Here is a 19,082-nt window from a genome sequence, read left to right as displayed (position 1 = left end):
ATAATTTACACCAGCCTCCGTCTGTTTCTCTCTTTTCCACTCTGCTCTCCCCTTCTTTCTTTTTTCCCCTCCTCTCCCCGTCGCCCCTTCTCTCTCCTGGCAATCTGGCTTTTGCAGCTTTGCTTATTAGCATATTGCAGAATGTGCAGATGCCACCAAAAATTATTCACCTTCAAGCGCTTTGATGCCGTTTCACATGTATACAACTAACGCTGTCGACATTTTGCACAACCCTCCCAAACAAAACCAGAAGGACTGGGCCTCTTTTTACCTAAAATGCGATGGAGGCCTTAACATGACATCCTTTAGTGCGCTGTTTCCTCATATCCTCATCCAACCCAATTACTTCATGCATCATCGTGGTCACTGTCACATGACGACTGATGGGGTGTTTCATCTCGGCTAAGGTTTAAATGAACACTTAATATTCATGCAGTCCGAGGGTTATCTGAATACATAATGTCTATGCTGTTCAAAGGAAAAATGAACAGAGTATTCAAGCATGTTTTTGCATCAAATGCAGCTTTGTCCTTACAGTAAAGATCGGATTGGAGGATGAGGAAATGGGGATGAGCAGTTTACTCCTCTTGGAGGTTGATACGGGCAAATCAATGGTCACACACAGAAGCTCCAGCACTGGTTCAACATGGATAACGATGCCTTGAAAACGAGCAAAAAAAGGTAGAGCTCCACTATAGCACGCATGCAGGAATGTGCTCTTGTAAACATCCTTCAAATGGGCTTGATCTAAAATGACCACATCAGAGGAAAGACCCAGCAAGAAAGACTTGGCATCCCAACTTGTTTGGTCTCACTGACTGACTGACTGCCCCCGTTCCTCCTCCACCCCTCACCTGACAAGCACCAGCTGTCTACCATGCAAAGAGGAAATGCCATCACCCACTATCACGCAACTAATCCCCATAAACATGTGCTTTCATTCAGAACAATGGTGGCCAGTCATGGTGGCAATTAATTCAGGATGTTCTGACGCGTATGTGGTCTAATATATGAAAGCGTTGGGATAACAAAATGCAGCATGTAACAATTTAGGTATCGCAGGACAATCAAACAACACACAGATGATTTACGTTAAAGCTTCGCGTGTTCTTTTGATGCCCCGAATCGCAACATATTCAGGTTTTCATATTGTTCTTGAAAGCAAGTCTTCTTTCTGCTTCAGTTACCACATAACACGATCACGAGAGCATCCTTTTCTAGGACAAAACACCTGGTATGATACAACGTGGGGCAATATCCAAATGGCAGCCATATTGTCTTATTTGCAGTATCACCACACGAGCTGAAGCCAAACCAGTCAGATGAACACGCAGCTGATAAATCAAGATTCTTACCAGTTTGAATAAGGATGTTCTTGTGTTTCCTGTTAGGCAAAATCCGTTTCTTAATCCTCATCAATCACAGAGCGAGTCTAAAATGAACAAAAAACAAAGTGCCATGCGCATGAGGGAGTGTGACAAAACACAACGTGCTTTTTAGTGATAGGAAAACAAGGCTTAGGTGGCAACATTTATCGAGATGCAATAAAGCACCCCGTTGTGCATCTGACAAAATGGAAGCGCATAACAAGGACTGACAGAGCTGGAGAGAATATGCATCTCTAATCCCTGCCAAATATGAAGCATAAAATACTTAAATGACAAATACAAGTTGATTTCTTGTCTTCCTTGTGAGTGCTTTGTGCCCATCTAGCTGCAAAAACCAGCTGTCTTTGAACTCTCCCGACTCTAATCATGGAGGAATATTTCTTCTCTGCTTCTGGCTCTTCTCTAACTAAGATGTGCAGATCTCCTAATGGGACAGTCGCTCGCTGACTATTAATGCACTAGCCTACTTTACAAGACTGCATCTTTGACTCGCTTATTTCTATGTTTGAAACTCACACATCATTTCATTAATATTCTGCAAGACGTCTCCCCCCGAAAAAGCCCCGTCTGGCTTACATTTCTTCCACATGTGTACTTGTACAGTAGGCAGAAAGAAAAGACTTGAGCTATCTTCACAGGCTACAGATTGCCCCACATTTAATTACTGTTAACACCAGTGCTAGCAAGCTAAATACGCCTCCATGATTTATTCACTTTCCCCACATTTGAGTCAAATTAAATTAGTCATATGGGTTTAATTAACTAAATATGATCTGATATTGTAATTTCACACTTGGATATGGGATATAGAGAAGGGTACTTCAGTACAAAGAAACCACAGTAAACCAGTGTTCATTAGAGGCTCTTGTGTACAGTTGTGTTGGCATTACCAATAGTAGCATTAGCTGAATGATTGCTTCTAATCAAGGTTCGCACACTGGGAGGTTAACGTTATTCCTGCAGAACCAGGAACACTCTGTTTACACCATTATTCACTTTCCCATTAGCCATCCAACCGTAGCTAATATAAGCAACTCCCCCCATATTTTCTAGAACCTGCGCTAATTATTGTTATTGAAGATTGCAGAAGTGCATTTAAGGAAAACAAACAGTTTAAAAGTAAAGGAGCTGGGCTTAGTTGGCCAGATATTAAGATACCTGGATCCCAAGATAGACAGAGCTGCTAGCACCAAATCCTTTTTTAAATGTACATCTGCATGTATAGTCTTGTGAAAAACTGAGTGCACCTACATGATTCACTAACTTGTAGAACAACATTTAGCAACAATAACGTGTTGCTTTTGTGACATCATCTCTTTATGTACAGCTCTCTTAGGTATGGGGTTTGACTCGACCATTGCAGAACCTTAATTCGTTTCTTTTTCAGCCATTCTGTTTACGTTTTCTGCTGTGCTTGGGATCATTGTAATGCTGCCTGACCTATTTGGTTTCCGCCAAATTCTGCATTCTCTCCACTTTGATCTTATCTATCCAGAGGATTTTGTTCCAGAAGTCTCAGTGTTTGTCCGCATGCAACTTTAAAACGGTAAATGGGGGCTCTAGAGTCTAAGATATAGCTCTTGTTTTTCCTTTCTTGCAGTTTCTCTGAGCATTGGACGTGCTGACCTTTGGGGCCGTGTTAATTTAACTGACCAATAATTTCCGTCATTGTTTTCATCAACGACCTGTCTTTTCTGACAAACACAAGACGATAAATTAAAAAAAAAAAAACTAATGCATGCAGACAAAAAGGATGATGTAATGTAAAGACATCTTGTAGAGCAACTCTCACCGTTAAAAACACAACTAATTTTTACACTTTATAGTTTAGTCAACTGAATCAACTTTGGATTTAGTCTACTATAATCTTATGATATGTAGTCAGATAAAACTAGACTAAAAAAACAATCATTTAGAGCAGCGGTCCCCAACCTTTTTTGCGCCATGGACCGGTTTGTGCCCGACAATATTTTCACAGACCGGTCCGTGGCCCGGGGGTTGGGAACCACTGATTTAGAAGCCTAAATGACGACTAAAACTAAAAACATCTGCTGGCAAAATTAAAAATGCTTTGGGTTGAATTTGCTGGGACGTGTGTGGCACATGTTTCTGAATGCACCAGACCAGCAAACTGCCAAATCTTGTGCTTTAATAGAGGTGCTCATACTTGCTGATGATCTAATAATGAAGTGCATTTGATTAGCAGGACCTGGGTGCTACGTACCTGCTTCATTCCTATGGAAAGCACTAAGGGTACTTGCATTAGCCTAGCATTGAGAATAAAATAGATGTTATTTTTTATTATGATGCTTATGCTAGCTGCCACGTAAAGCTGTTAAAAGCCCAGTAAAGCGCTGGAGTCTGGTGAAAGCTGCAATGTTTAAAGATCAGATTAAGGTCAAGAATGAAATGGAAATATATCTAAAAAACAGGTTTTTTGTTGTTTTACCTTCCCTGTTTAGTTTTGTTTTTTTTTACTTAAACCCCATAAAAAAGAAAAAAAAATCAAGATGAGAATCGAACTGGACTGTGTATGCTGAGAGTCATCAAAGCTCCCATTAAGTGAGTAAGTGAGTAAATATGTTTTACTGTCATTTAAGTGAACTAACCTATTCAAAACTCTTTTTTAATAACCTGCAAAGTTCTTTACACTTTGATTATAACATGAACATGAATTCAAAGAGTGCATTACAAAGCGCGCTGTAATATTTAATATCCAAACATTTGTAAGTACTTCTGTTGGGGAAGGTCACCGTTGATTGAAACCACAGGGCCTACTGTGGGTTATTTTTTTCATTCAGCTGAACACAGTAATTTCTATGCCTGTCTGTCTTTAATTGACTGAGCAGCTCTAATGCTGGTGTTTTTTCCCATTCATACAAAGGCGCCATCATGGTGCTAAACGAGCTTCAGTGAATGATATTAAAAAAAGAAAGAAAAAAGTGTGCGGTAATTTACTGATCCTAGGTAATGAAACATGAGGCCAGTGTGGCATGTTTTCTCACTCTCACCAAGAGGAAATATGGCTGCTGAGAGCTACGCTGGCTTGCAAAACACTGTCACACCGCCTGACGCCACAGGCAGAATTATCAGAGAAAAAACAAATGGAGGCATTGATTCACTAGTTGTTTATTTACAGCCCTCTCTGGAGAAGAAATAAATTCCCCTGTTGAGGCTTTGTTTCCCCATCACACGACACAACGGGACGCATGAGAAGAGGGGTGAGCGGGCAACACACACACACACATGCACGCGTTCTTACAAATGTAAGATCGCACAAACATACGCGCACAAACGTCTTACATCTGGATTAATCTCGAATGGGCGTCTTCACAGATGCCATTAAACGTAGCAGAAGGCGAGAATCATACAGGAAAGAGGCTGCCATCTGAATAATTTATTCAGAGTCTCATCTTGTCTCACACCAGGGGGATTTCTGCTTTCAATTTACACTGTTTTCCTCCCCATATTCAAATCGGGAGAGCAGATTTGTTGTGATTGGCACACGGAAGGTCAACGTTAGCAAGCTAGCGTCAACGCTGTCCTCAGTGGGTTGGTATGCTGGTCTATTAGCACACTAGGATAGTGTGTGTGTGTGTCTGTGTGCGTGTGTGTGGCAGTCTTTGTTTACCTCAGTGTGTGCTGGCTGACGCTGGAGAATAGGCCTGTGGTGCACAGAGACATCAGTGTGTGTCTGAGCTTATTAGGCTGCTTTCCAAGGACACAGGAGGATCTAGACATTACACTGGCTGGGGAAAAAAAACACTATTGCTAATCATAGCGGGAGGATGTTAGGGATGCAGACAGAGTGAGGGTTAAGGGTGGGGAGGGGGCAAAAAGGACAAGAGAGGGACAAGAGCTGGAGGAATCAAGAATGAGAGCAGGAATAAAGCATGTAACGAAAGGGAGAAAGAGCGCCTGTTGAAGTTATGACTCTCATGCATGTCCTCTCTGTGTGTGCCACTCTGGGACTGAGAAAAGGACGGAGAACAGTTCACCAAGACGCAGGTCAGCTGTGACAGGATTAGCCCAACGCATGTGGGGTGGGGGGAGGCAAAAACCCTCTCAGAGTGATGAAGTGTATTTTCAGCTCTTCTGTTTGAGAGATCCAGCGTTACAGGCGGCACAAAGGATCTGTTTTGTTGTTTTTTGGTTTGTTTTTTTTGTGTTTTGCTGTTGTTGTGTGATTCCTTGGGGAATGGATCAGTGTATCCCACTATGCGCTCAATGGCGTACATTCAACAGAGGCGGAAAACATCTCTGAGACGCGAACACCGCGTTTGTCTGAAGAGGCTTGTTCTGTTAGAGGGGCGTGCTCTCTGAAATCCAAACTTCAAAAAAATGGGTTAGGAGGTTGCTCGGGGGAAACTGTGCTTACCGAGCAAAATGCCCGAGTCGTTTCTAGTAGTAAATTGGTATGTTGCTAGCTAACACTGGTGACAGGACTTGGCTGTTGCACGCAATGAATGGCCCTGTAGTAGTCAGGCACGGTGCAGTTGTTCAACAAGGCTTCTTTAACCAGCTGAATGACAGGCAGGCAGACGGGGCAGTGAGCCAGCCACAGACATTCGGCTCTGGCTGTGCTGTAATGATGCCCAGTTCAACTATACCACAGAGGCCACGTGATGAGAGCAGAAAGCAACCAGGAGAGCAGAGTTCAACTCATGAGTTAGGTTGCCAGGCTATATATGCCCCCTTCTTTCCATGTATCCCACCCTCACATGCCTCCATTTTTTTTATGTTGTCTTTTTGTTACTTTGGGGAGTGTATGCATGTGCTTTTTGCTTTGTTAAACTTTAAATGTCAGCATCCACAGCCCCAAGCGCTGCGTCAGTAGCTCTTTGCACTCTCCACCTTGTGGAAATCTCCGTGCAAACCGAGGGGAAACTCAGCACCAGTATGACACAGCATGCAGGAATGCACCAGCGGATGTGGCTCTCTCCCTTCTCTCTCCTTCTCAGTCAGCTCTCGTCTCCTCCCTCCCTCTCCCTCTGTGGGCAGGTCCATATGCACCCAGTAATTATCAAGGTTATTTTCTCCAGAGGGCTAAATCCCTGTTTATGGCCATGAGCGTGTGTCACAGGGCCCTGGCTGTCAACCCACAGGACGCTGACTCTGTAGACAACCCCAGAGAAAATCTCAATCTCTGCGGTTGTCAGATCCAGCAGTTTTGCTGCTTTTGCACCCATTTGAAAATTACAAAAAAAAACAACAACTCAGTAGCTGTGTCATGACCTCAAGTGAGAAAGCAATAATGATGTTTTCCCACCAACCATAGTTATTATCAAAACCGAGGAGTTATTTCTAGAAATCACAGACTAAACAAAGGCTATTCACTCAGCAGAGAAAAAGTGATATTCGCACAGAGAAAGAACCCAAAACGATCATTTATATCAGTGTTATTTGCTTTTCGTTTTTTATGTCATTTCTACTTTACAATGAGAAGTTTTTTTGTATTATTGGCTCGATTCAATTCCTTCCCAGAGCCAGACACTCTGGAGAATTGTGACCTGAGCTACAGCATACATTTCCTTTTTGGCAACAGCTACAGAGGAAGTAAAGGCCAGTGCTAACAAGCCCTGTGAAAAAACACTAACCAATCCAACAAGCCAGGAATTATACCAGTCAATTAGAGGCAAACAGGAGGCAACTTTGTTTTCTTGAATGGGATACAGAGTAGGCTTGTTCTTGTGGTACAGTAGGCTTGTGAGCAAACAAGAGCCTGGAGCAACCTGAACTGCAAGCTGAAGAGTAAATTTGCATGTAGCGAACTGTTAGCCAGGGTCAGCAGTGCACACGCACACGCACCAACACACAGACAGAATTTGGCTGCTCCCTTCACAAAAGCTGCTTCCTCTTCGTTTCATCACTCAGGCAGGGCTTTGTTGGTGAGCGGAAATGCCTCTAGAGGGAATGAAAATACTGGCAAGTCCCTGCAGCTCTTTCTGGAGGGAGGCAGGTCCTGCAGCTGCACACACGCAACTGCACACATGTGCCAAAGTGCCCGTGTAGGTTGACGGCTCCGGTTGCGCACAGAGATAACTGTGTTAACCTAAAGAACATAAACAGCAGTGTGTGGTTACAGGGCTGCGGAGGCAGCTGAGGAGCCAGAAGAGGCTGACACTGACAGCACAGGATCTAAAGTTGCACTAATGTTGTCACGGCTGCCGCAAAATTACAGGCAACATCAATGTGGGGGCTCACGCCGCTGCTGAAATTAGCCCGGGAGACTTAGGTGACGCTATTTCCTTGATTCATTAAGTCATACGAGTCTTGCCGTCTTGCTGAGATAACCCATCAAACAGTCAGAGAAAGGTCAAGGAAAGTTCAAACATTGAGAGCGCTCTCTAAACTGCACAAAATCTATCCATTTCCCCAGCCCACATCCAGCTCAGGTTGCACACATTCACTCCAGTGGGTGCAAACTCTCGACTTTTAGGATAACCACAGAGCCACCGTGCAGCCTAAAGCCTCGCTAATGCTCTTACATCTTTGTTTTAAATATTCCATTACCTCACTCCAGGGCCATCTTGATTGTTGAAAAGCACATGTTTGTAATCAGATGACAACACTCCAACAACAGATGACTTCAATCAAAACAATCGATGGTCAAAAACACACCATATTAGTAAAACATAAAAACCTATGATTTGTATGAACAAAGGAGATTGCCCGATTGTTTAAGTACTGAAAATGCACGCACTGAAAATCCTTCCACTTGGTGCCTTTAACTTCTCTTCAGCATGTTAAATGATAGCAGCTGTTATGACTACCATTATCCAGCGTGAGAGGCCAAACCTTTTACTAAACAGCCGTCGGCTGTTTTTGACGTCTTAGCCTTCACATTTATAAACTGACAAACATTGAATATTTCAATAAAGACTAAACAGACCATCTAGGTTGACTTTTGGAAGTATTTCGGGTGGGCACGCTCTGTGCACAGTGATTTTCAGCTTCACACCGTCTCACTGTGCCTCCCACACTCACATTCTGTTGACCCAGGAAATTTAAAACCGTATGCTATTTTTATTTAATATTTCATGTAAATTGTGCCACCTACACAACGCTGACAGACTCGCCTGCCTACTACCATGTCTTCTCATTACAGCCTCTACAAGTTATTCTAAGATTAAACTAACCCTCTGCCATCAGCCAGCAGCGTGTGCATGCTTAAAAGTTCTGCTTCTTCAAAATGTGGGTCATTATTCACTGTCTCTACTTATTAACAGTGTAAGATAGTAAAAATTCTGTTCTCACTGACTCCACAGGAAACAGCTTCAAATTTCTTGATAGTCCAAGAAAATAAAAGTGTCAAACCTTTTCGATGGTGACATCCTACATTGCTTTATTTTGAAAAATGTATGACTTCTCGTGTGATATCACCTCACACTGTAGTTGTACACCATATTGGATGTGACTCAACCACTGGCTTGTAGGGGGGAAAATGTATTCCCCAACTGGTTGGTGGTGGTTTCTGGAGATTGTCGGATGCTTGCATTTTTTTCGTGTTTCTCTGCAACTTCTTGCTAACTACTCAGGAAGTAAAGTGGCACATTTTCACCTTCAAAGTAAAAGATGAGTCTATGTGTTTCAAAACTGTTGCTTTGAAAGCGAATCGTCTTCATTTCCAGTTTGGTTCTGACTTTCTACAGTTTCACTATAGCTCGGACAGTAGCTGCACAGTGTTTGTAGACAAGAACATCACTTCCATTCAAAGTAAAACCACAGCAATATGCTATGAACCAAAGCAACCAACACTTTTCTCTGGCAACAGGTGGCTGCCAGTTCTATAAAGTGGCATGTTCATATGCCTGTGTGGCTGGGGCTTAGGTAATAATTTTCCCTCCAATAACCATTCAGTGAACCGGCGGTTGCCAGATGGTTGCAGATCAGTCTCTAAGCCTGTGTGAATGGGGCCTTGTTCGCTCTATTCTACATTGTGACTGTAGCTGTCCCACGTCCAAAATGTCACGTCACTTTGCGGTTACGTGTCTGCAAAACTTCAATATAGCAGTGTTCAGGCTGACCAAGAGAGACACTTCACAAAGCCTGTCATTCAACAAAGCATGAACACACCAGCGCCACGAAGCCGCTTTGAAAGGTGTGGCTCATCCAGGCTAATCTGGGCTTAGTCAAGGATGGGTATCATATTTTAACGGCAGTTTACTGATACTGTTTATCGACATGGTACTCTAGCTGCACTCCTATTCTCTCATTTGTGATATTTTTAAAAGAAAAACCATCAATCATCAGATATTCGTATCATGGTGAACCTGAAGATAACCACCTTCGGCTCTGCTGGTGTCCTTTTCGCTTAGCACTTAGGATATAAAGTTCTATATGTGCACTGTACACTCAATACAGTATACTAAATTTTGCTGAAGCTTTTGAATACTCTCAGATTCTGATCTAGTAAGTGTAAAGTCAGTCCTGTAGTGTAGTGGGGCACAGCATCCTTGCTGGGGAGGCTGCTGCAGTAGGGGTGTGCTTTTGCCATTTGGGGTTGTGCCTGGTCTTCAACCATGATCGGCAAGTCGGCATGCCAAAGCTACAACCACATAGAAGCAGTTTTGCTACAAATACAGGTAATGTAGATGTATGTAACACATATTTACTGACTAAAATTACAACATTAAACAGTGTGTTGCAAATATAGGCTTTACAGCGCTTATGATCTCGTTATCTTAACAGATAAGCTACACAACATACTGATTTCCCCAAAGTGTTCCTTTATCAGGGAAAAACTGAGACTTCTGACCAAACATCTGACTAAAACACTGCCTCAGTGAGGAGATATCAGGGGAAAGCAGATTCTAGATGTACTGACAGAGTGGAAGAGCTTTCAAGACAGCTGCTCTAGTTTCTCTCTGTCACTCTCGCTGACACACACACCCCTGTGCGCACACACACGCATGCTCGCGTACACACTCCACTCCCTCTCTCCTTTTTAGCCAGTGACAGCAGGCACCCAGCGATGACACGAGGAGTGTCTCTGGCAGCCAGTAAGGCAGCACTAAACAGACAGAAATATCTGCTCTGACAGACGGACAGACCATCACCCAGTACGACATGCTTGCAGCTGTCACTGTTCTCACCGCTCCTCTTCCCCAGCCCTCTGGTTTGACTTTGCTTTATGTGATTCTCCCTCCACCCTAAACAGTGCTTCCCTCCTTTTCTCCTTCCTACGGCCATCATGTACGACACTAACGACCCCTCCTACGTTTGAGACACTGCGCTTGGCTCCTGTTGGTTTACGGCAAGAAGAGGAAGAGATAGAGATGATCAAGGGGCGTGAAAGAGGAGCACCCTCTATGAGCTTTGGCCTCCACAGGTTTAGCTCTTTGCTCCTTTCATTCGGTCTTTCTTTTGCTCTTAAGAGTCGTGTGCTTTCACACAAGTATCTGTTCTCAATCTTTCTCTGTCTCTTTAGCTCGCTCTTTCTCAGTAACAGCCGTTCTCAATTAGGAGGGTCAGGGAGCGGAGCGGAGAAATAACTCAGCCTCTGGTATCTGGAGCTGCAAGGACCCGGAGATCAGCAGCAACAAGAAACCACCGCTGAGTCGAAACCTGGGCTGCGGATATATGTTTGCACGGTTGTGCGCGTTGCATAAATCTGCGCTGTGTCAACAGGTTGTCAGTGACCTCTGACTTCCATATTTAAACACACACGAATATGACAGAGCTGCTAATGTTTTGACTAGCACATTCTCCTGGAGTGTGGAGCTCTTCGCCGTTCAATCTAAAGATTCTGGCTTTAAAACAATGGAAAATCATTCGCGCACAGGCAGGCACACCCATGGACCGAGTCTTCGCCCCGTGGAGAGAGCTGCTTTAATTGCTTTGTTTCAATGGTCCCCTCTGAATGGGAGAGGAGCTGGCGGCTGCCGTTTACAAGACACATCTGCAGGTGTTGCATTTCAAACTGAGAAACTCAAGCTGTGAGAAAGAAAACATACGCTAACAATGACAGAAACATAGGAATATTAAGGCGGATTGTCCCTCTGTCTTTTCCTCTCTGTCTCACACACACACACACACACACACACACATTGCAGGTGCAGCAATGTTCAGCAGTCCCCTCCAGGCCATTGAGGCACATCTGAGTGATGCTATACTCAAAACTCTCTTTACCTCTGTGTCTCCTTCTATAAAAATACTGACTTTAATGTGAGACAATGTAAAACATAAGACCACACAAAGCCGAGGCACACTATATTTAGGAGGGGCTTGTCAAATTTTCAATGAGGCTCCAGCACTGTGTGATGCTTCCCGGTAAGAATTAAGAGTCTGATCAAAGCCACCTAACGTGGCTTCGGGTTAGGTTGGTGTATGTTTTAGATAACCTCTCCACAGCTGATACACTGCATGAAAAACTACTTTACTTTGTTGCCATACAGCCACTGCTGCACAGCAGCTTCCCCCCCTACAGACTCCAAAGCTCATTTGGAGCATTTTTTCACACTTTTAATTTGAAACCTCGCGGAGCAGTGTCTCTATGAGAATCAGATCTGTTTGTTAGAGCTGGGAGTCGAGTAGTTTGGAGGATCTCGGGTAGCGTGTCTCCTAATTCACTGAAAGAAAGAGCAATCAGCTAAGCTTCAGATGGCACCCAACAGACGACAGATTCAATCTCCTTTCTTCGAGCGTCTCTATTGTGACGTTCCCACATGCTGGTGAGCACGCCGCGTTGCTCACATTACTGATAATCTATGCAAATAGGCCACAGATTGACTAGAATGTATCTAATTGAGAAACATATGTGTCACACTCAAAAATAATAATTCTTACATCTCCCAGTGTGCGTGTGTGTTTATCCCCCCCCCCCCCCCCCCTTTACTTTATTTCTGACAGCATTCGTTCATTTATGCAGTTACATGTGACTGTGATGTTGGCGTCTTGCCGTTTAAAATGAGGACACGGTGTATCTTTTGTTTGTCGGTACAGCGTTGGGAGTATTCCTCGCTCTCACCTTCTCTCTCTCTCGTTGTGAACCCTTCTGCGGCATCGCAGGAACGTCCTGGCCATTATGAGAAGCCATTAATGAGTGCGTGGCGTGGCGTGTTGTGATGCGCGGCATATTACAGCCATTCATCAGAGTCAGGAGACACTTGACAGGCGACAGCCAACAGGTTGTGTAATCATATAACACAGCCATGTCAGGCCTGCCACAGCTCCGTGTCCCATTCAGGCCTCTAATGTTGTTTTCCTCTGGGTAATTGACAATACCAGACAGAGAGACCCAGTGATGGATAACATAATGGACCGACAGGCACACAAAGATGGCGGACCACCGCCAGAGTGATGTCATTTCAATTTATATCAGCTTTTGGAGAAATCTGCAGCAAATTTGTGCTTCTTAAAGCCTTGGTCTGCTTTTCCTTCTTCTTGGGTTTGTAATTACTGAAATGGGGCAGCACAGCGATCTCACGAAAACGAGATGTAGTAGCTCACGCGGCTACTACTACTACTACTACTACTACGGCAATGTACCCTTGACCTTGATCTTGAGCACAGTGTGGTGAAAACCCATTAGGTGATTACTGTGTGCAGGTTTCACTATAATTTGACGGACACTACAGGAGGAATCAGGTGATAAAGAAGGCAAAAAAGGTTATTAATCATCCTGATCATGTTTTGTGATCCGAGATCAAGAAGTTCCTCTCAGTGCAGAACAAATAGATACTTAAATCTCTCATTCCCTCAGCTATTAGATCGCTTAACTCTTGACAGGGGTTATTTAGTTTGACTTCTTTTAACGATTGTTCATTTTAGACACATTTCTTTCTCAATCTATTTATTTTCTTTGGGTTTTTTTAATGAGTTTTACTATTTACTGCTCTTTGCCGACCGACCTCTTTGTTTGACACACCTTGACACTCAACAGTGTTTGTGGTTAGTGTTTCAGGTTTGTACGTTGTATGTCTATAATTAGGTAGGTTGTGATCAATAAAGTGAGTTGAAAATGGAAAAGTGCCAGTAAAACAACAAATACGACGCTGAACTTGAGCACAGTTTCGGTAATGACTGATTACTGTTACACTTGTAAGTTTGACTGAATCCTGTGCAAGGAGTAGCAATTCTTGTGAACTGATACCAGAGGCCTCGTCATGGCGTGAGCTCAGCCGTCCACATGAGCTAGCAAGAGAATTTCAAAACAGCAGAAATCCCATCCTGAGAGCTTCCTGTTTCATAGTGACTGTTGAGAATGATACGTTAGCAGAATGCTGGTGTTTTAAAGGCAAAGTGAAACGACAGCTGTATTGTTTCATTCCAACCAAGAGTGTGGCTGACTAAACTAAACTAAACTAAAATAAAATGTTGGCCTTGTGAGTTTAGAAGCAGGCGTCGAGCTTACGTTTGTTTTTTGTTTGGAAGGAGTTCAGAAGTTCGTGCACTTCCTATCTGGTCGTACCTGTATAAATGCCTGCCTGCTCTGCATACCTGTTTGCGCCCCACCCTTCCTCCTCTGTGTCTGCTTGTCTTCCTCTTTTGCAGGTGCTAAGAGGATCTGCCTAGCTAGGGAGCTCTTACATGCTTTCCCCAAAGGGCAAATACTGCCCTAGATGGTTGCTCTTCATCTGTTTAAGCGTTTTTTAAAGTATTTGCGTCCTTTCCTACCAAGTTTTCCGTCCCAAAAACCGATTTCCTGAGATCTGCCCAGGACCATCTGATGAGCGCCCTCTAGGTAAAGCGCAGATCGTTTCATTTAAGTGAGACCAGGTGAGAATAACTCCAGGGAGAGCCAGATTATCTAAACCCTGTTATCTAAATATAGAGCTAAAACTCAAAGTGAGCAGTAGTAACACAGAAAGAGTTAGAAAGTCAAAGCTGAAGCAGGAATTCTGTTTGTAAACCACAATGACTGTTTAAAGTGATTGGCCAGAGTCATAAATATGAAAAGCGAGACAAATATCATCTTTATCCATTAAATAAAATCATTAAAACCATTGATCCAAGTTATTGTGGTGATTAGGTCTAAAGATGACAAAGTTAAAGCAATTACAGTGTACCAGCAGGCCATCTGACGCTCAGGAATGTGCGTCTCCTACTCTGCACAACTCCCAGCTTCGTCAGAGAGGAAGAGGTGGCCCTGAGGCTGTGTTAGACATTGTTAAGGATAGCAAGTATCCTCACACAACCTGTTCTGCTCTGTCCCTAAGCTGGAGAAGAGAAGACAATGTTCTCTCTTATCCTCCCACTCTCACCGCTTCATACCTCTGCTTGTTTGTGAAATGCCTCTTGCAGCACAAAATCCAAAAACGGCCAGCTTGTGCGTGTGAAAAACAGGGCGTAAGATGTTAACCACAATGAAACTCACCAGCAAGGATAAAAATAAACACCCCCTGTCTTTTGAATATCATCACTGTCTCCTAAGCTGGAGGTAAAACTCCTTAGAGAATAATAGTTTTGATTAGACTCGCTGTCTGTCATTGTGTCTTCGTCTTGCCTTTCTCTCACCCCTTCACATATAGTCGATGTACAGTATACGCACTCAAAAGAAAAAAGATGGGAAGAAAGGGACAAAACAGAAAAGGCAAGAAAAAAAGAGGAGGGTGTAGGACACTGGATGGCGGAAAAATGAAACGCGAATGAAAAAGGAACGCTGAGAATGGGATCATAAATCTGTCACAACAGAATGGGTGAGAGGCCTGGAAGACCTAAAAGGGCTTATGTCATTGTTTTCCAAAAAGCTCTGTTTTCCTTCTTCACATGTACACAGGCCCCGAGCTACGCTGTAACCCTGTGACGCAGAAAATTTCCCCTTTAGTGTGGTCACACACTGAAGGAGTCCACCTAACCGCTGCGAACAAAACGCACTCCTCCTCACTCCTAAATCTCAGCTTCATCGCCTCACAACGGCTGCATTGTTCGACCTCAACAGTGGCCACGCTGTGCGCCGCTGACGTTAAAAAGGCGTGCAGTTAGAAGCTACGGGGATAAATACTCTTCGGTAAACAGCAACAGTCTGTAACGTGTTTGCAGCAATGATAGGCTTTCTAAACAAATTAAGCCAAAGCGGCTCTACATTACTCATCCTGGCCGGCTGTCTGGCCAAATTCTGTCTCCACTGCACAGTTGTTTGATCAACTGTTTGTGCCGAGTCTATGTGTTAATGTGAGGGAGGGAGAGAGGAAGAACAGATATGAGTCCACGGGCTTGAGCTGAGACGAATACAGCACGACAGCCGCAGGGAGAAGCAGTGAAACTAGTCTTCCTATACTTTCATGTGTCTGCAGTCGTGTGCTGTCACATTCGGAAGCTCTGTTCTTTCTTTCGCTGTGCATTACTTGTCAGTCTGCTGATGGTCGGTATGTGTGTGTTAAACCTGTCACTTTCTGCACTCTGAAGTCCGTGTCCTAATCGCTTTGGCTGATCCCTGCTAGTCGGGTGTGTACAGTATTTGTGTCGGGCTGGCTATATGTGCACATGAGTGTTTGTGTGCAGGGCAGATGTTCCCAAAGCATAGCCTTTGCTCAGCAGTCACACACACACACACACACACACACACACACACACACACACACACACACATAGTATTAAGGAAGATTACCTTGCACTTTATTTATTTATTTGCTTCCTAAACTGCCCCCACCCAACTCCCAAAGCCCCCGCTCCCCCCAAGTCATTTTTCTTAATCCCTGGTGGAAAAGAAAACGGGAGGCAAATAAAAAGTGTAATATTGGAGCACTACAGACACTACAGACCTACTTTTTAAATGGCTGATAAGTTTTCAGATTTAGGGCAATGAAAAGTGCACCAGACCTTTGAATGGGAGCCACAATAAGGTCCTGGTAAGCTCTTTTAAAGCACAGTGTGCCCTACTATTACTGTTTGTCACTACAAATCTCTTTCGAGCTAGACGGGTTTTTTTTGGAAATCAAAGGTTCTTGAATCATAGCATGTTTTTTTTAATGATTTCTCATTTTGACACTGGCCACAAGCATCATGGTGGGGATTTTATTTTAAAGCAAAGCCTGCACAGCGCCTCATAAACAGCAGCTGCAGACTGCTTCCTTAGCTGCCAGCTCAGGAGCGTCCAGTCAAACCAGCCACATCACTCCCTCACTTTTTCTCTGCGTGCCAAGTCGGCTCCAAGTCAGGGAGAAAAAGGAGGCAGGATTGATTCAACCAATGTGCACAATCGATGAGATGCGGAATGAGAGAAAGATCCGTTTACCTGCGTGAACCTTGACCTCGGTGGTAGTGCCGCTGTGGTCGCCACCCCCTCCCCCGCCCCGCCCGTCATGTATTCCTCACGCAGGGTCCCTCGCTGACCTCTCCTTAAGTGGCGATCTGAAGGGAAAGCGAGACAGAAGAAGAAGGCTGTTACATTTCTTTTAATGGAAAGCCAGTGAGAGCCTGGTTCAGACAGAGGACAAATGTATCACAGAAAACAAAAAAAATGCACCCCGGAGTTGAAAAATGTGTGCGGGAAGCCATGAGGGAGTTTGCTATACTGCCCCATTTACTCTACCTCCTAACCCTGCCGGAGAGCCAATGAACCAATAAACAGCTGCACCACCAATCACACTACCGTGCGTATATACTGCAGCAGCAGTCCTGTGTAAACCCCCCACCACCCCCATCCACGCGACCCCACCACCCCCACCCCTGCTGCACAGGAACAATGTCCTTCCTAAAGGTTATCAGCAGCCTGCTGCTTGGTCAGCCCTCATTCTGAATCCATTACACACAGAGCATCGAGATTCACTGCCTTAATACACCTCTCTTAGTCTCTCCTCACTGCTTCACTGCGCCCTTTACAGGCCGATACAAATCCAGCGTAGGCCCAGAACACACAAATTTACACGGGTTTTGAGATTAGCCTATCAGAACTTTTCCTTTCTGTCTCTGTGATTGGTACAAATTTCATCACCACAGAAGCTGTGATGATGAAATGGAGTACTATGCTAGCCCCTACCCTTGACCACCGATGTCCAAATGCTCCAAAACTGACTTTGTCATACACTTTGATTTATGGCCAAATAACTTTGAAACTAACCACATCCCCGCCAGCCTCAGCTGTAGTCTGTGTTTGATGTAAAACAGCAAATGTTGCTTAGTATAAAAAGCTAACAGACTAAATCATTTCGGCGTCCTGCAACATTACTGCAATAAAGTTTATAATAACTGACAATAATAGTCCCCCAGGAAGATACACAATCCCCCTACTTCCTCCAGTGTTTCTTCACATGCAATCTGGTCAAGAAGTAGAATATGTCTAAAAACTGCAGTTTAGAGTCAAAACGTGGACAGCTAAAATCTTGTTAAAAGTCTGGGGATCCAGTTGATTGATTTCTCTTAGATCACTTTTGTTAGTGTCCATATTTTGCAAAAGTTTGAAAACAGAAGTTTTGCTTCAATCAGCAAAAATCAGCACTCTTTGTCCTGGCAGCAGATGTTAGCTGAAGCTATAATAAAAGGAATAAAATGACTGAAATGCATAAAAGATAACACCATGTAAAAAAACAAACAAAAAAAAACACCTAAAATTGCTGATACCAATATTGAGAGAGCAACAGACATATGGTTGGAAAAGCGGTGGTCACTACCATCCATATTTCCTGTCTCTCTTTACTATTCCCATCAATAAAGACACAAAATCCATGTGATGCAATGGCAGGCACCTCATACATCACAGCACCTGCTCGTTCATTTATTCCATGATGGGAAGGGAACATACTGAAGACTATAATGTGAGAAGGGGGGGGTGCTGATTTTGGACAGAGTCCAACAAAGAAGAGGACAGGGCAGAGAAGAAAGCCATAAATACGCAGGGAGGCGAGCAGGTGTTCGAGAAATATGATTTGCGGGGGTCTACGTAGCACGCTGTGCTGACAGGTAAGCCTATTAGGTTGCTATTACCCAGCTATAACATGCACCAGTGTTTAAAGGTGATGGGTTTAAGAGAGAGTTATACATTTATTTTTAAAAATGCAGCAACGACATCATTACTGAGCTGGTTTCACATTGATTTAATTCACTGCGTCGCCTTTTTTTTTGTTTTTTCCGAGCTGACATAATTCGGCAGCCGTGAAAGAAATGCTTCGCTTGTTGAATAAAAAACAAGCAAACAACAGCAAGCTTGTTTTATTGCAGTAGATGTTAGGTCTGATTCGACTTTAGAGAGCTACACCAGGTTTTTCTCTTTTTTTTCTCTCATATTCTGAAAACGACATTAGCCTTCACATCCAAATAAGTGCAAGAGAGAGCTAAACACTGAGATGGCAGTGCATTTCTGCGCATTGAAAACTGCCAGGGAGCAATCAGTGAAGAATGCAAACGTTTATAAGAAACCCAATGCACTAGAACATGGAGATCTGCAATCGAATTTCACTTGAAATACTGCACGAGAGACACAAGACTGCGAGAAAATTGCTACCACTTGAGCAGCACACTACAGATGGTGTTGAGAGCAACACAGCACATAGCAATGTGTTCTTTAATAACGTGGTGAATATTGCAGTGAAAAGCTGAGTAGCTTCTGCAGACTCCTGCTTTTTTTTCCCTTTCCTGTCAGAAGTGTGAACTCTTTCATCCAGGATATAAGAGGCTGCGGTAAAATCCTCAAAGAGACTAATCGCGTTAAATGAGGTTTGTGTCTGTATCCATGACTTCTGAGTGTGCGTGTGTGGGATGTCAGGGGCTGGAGTGAGGGAAGTTGTAGGTGCCTGTGAGCGACTACAAATTCTT

The 19,082-nt window shown here is 43.7% G+C and overlaps 1 protein-coding gene across 5 annotated transcripts in view; it reads right to left on the bottom strand.

Moving 5' to 3' along the window:
* The window catches only part of zmiz1a (zinc finger, MIZ-type containing 1a), a 106,351-nt gene that overhangs the window by 61,214 nt on the left and 26,055 nt on the right, over window positions 1-19,082 (bottom strand). For 4 of the 5 annotated variants that reach the window (XM_005914037.3, XM_005914035.3, XM_005914033.3 and 1 more), the window contains exons 2-3: window positions 16,567-16,682; window positions 1,356-1,432 (exon numbers count right to left, since the gene is read on the bottom strand). The gene's annotated coding sequence lies outside the window, so the exon portion shown is untranslated. Of the gene's footprint in view, window positions 1-1,355; window positions 12,186-16,566; window positions 16,683-19,082 lie in introns of those variants that run through there. The other variant, XM_042224302.1, reaches the window with a different exon arrangement.

This window comes from Haplochromis burtoni, unplaced genomic scaffold (genome assembly GCF_018398535.1).
Source record: "Haplochromis burtoni strain Fernald_Lab_line unplaced genomic scaffold, NCSU_Asbu1 Contig_7, whole genome shotgun sequence".
Lineage (NCBI taxonomy): Eukaryota > Metazoa > Chordata > Actinopteri > Cichliformes > Cichlidae > Haplochromis > Haplochromis burtoni.
Note: the sequence above shows the minus strand (reverse complement) of the source record. Positions and strands in the feature narration are given on the sequence as shown.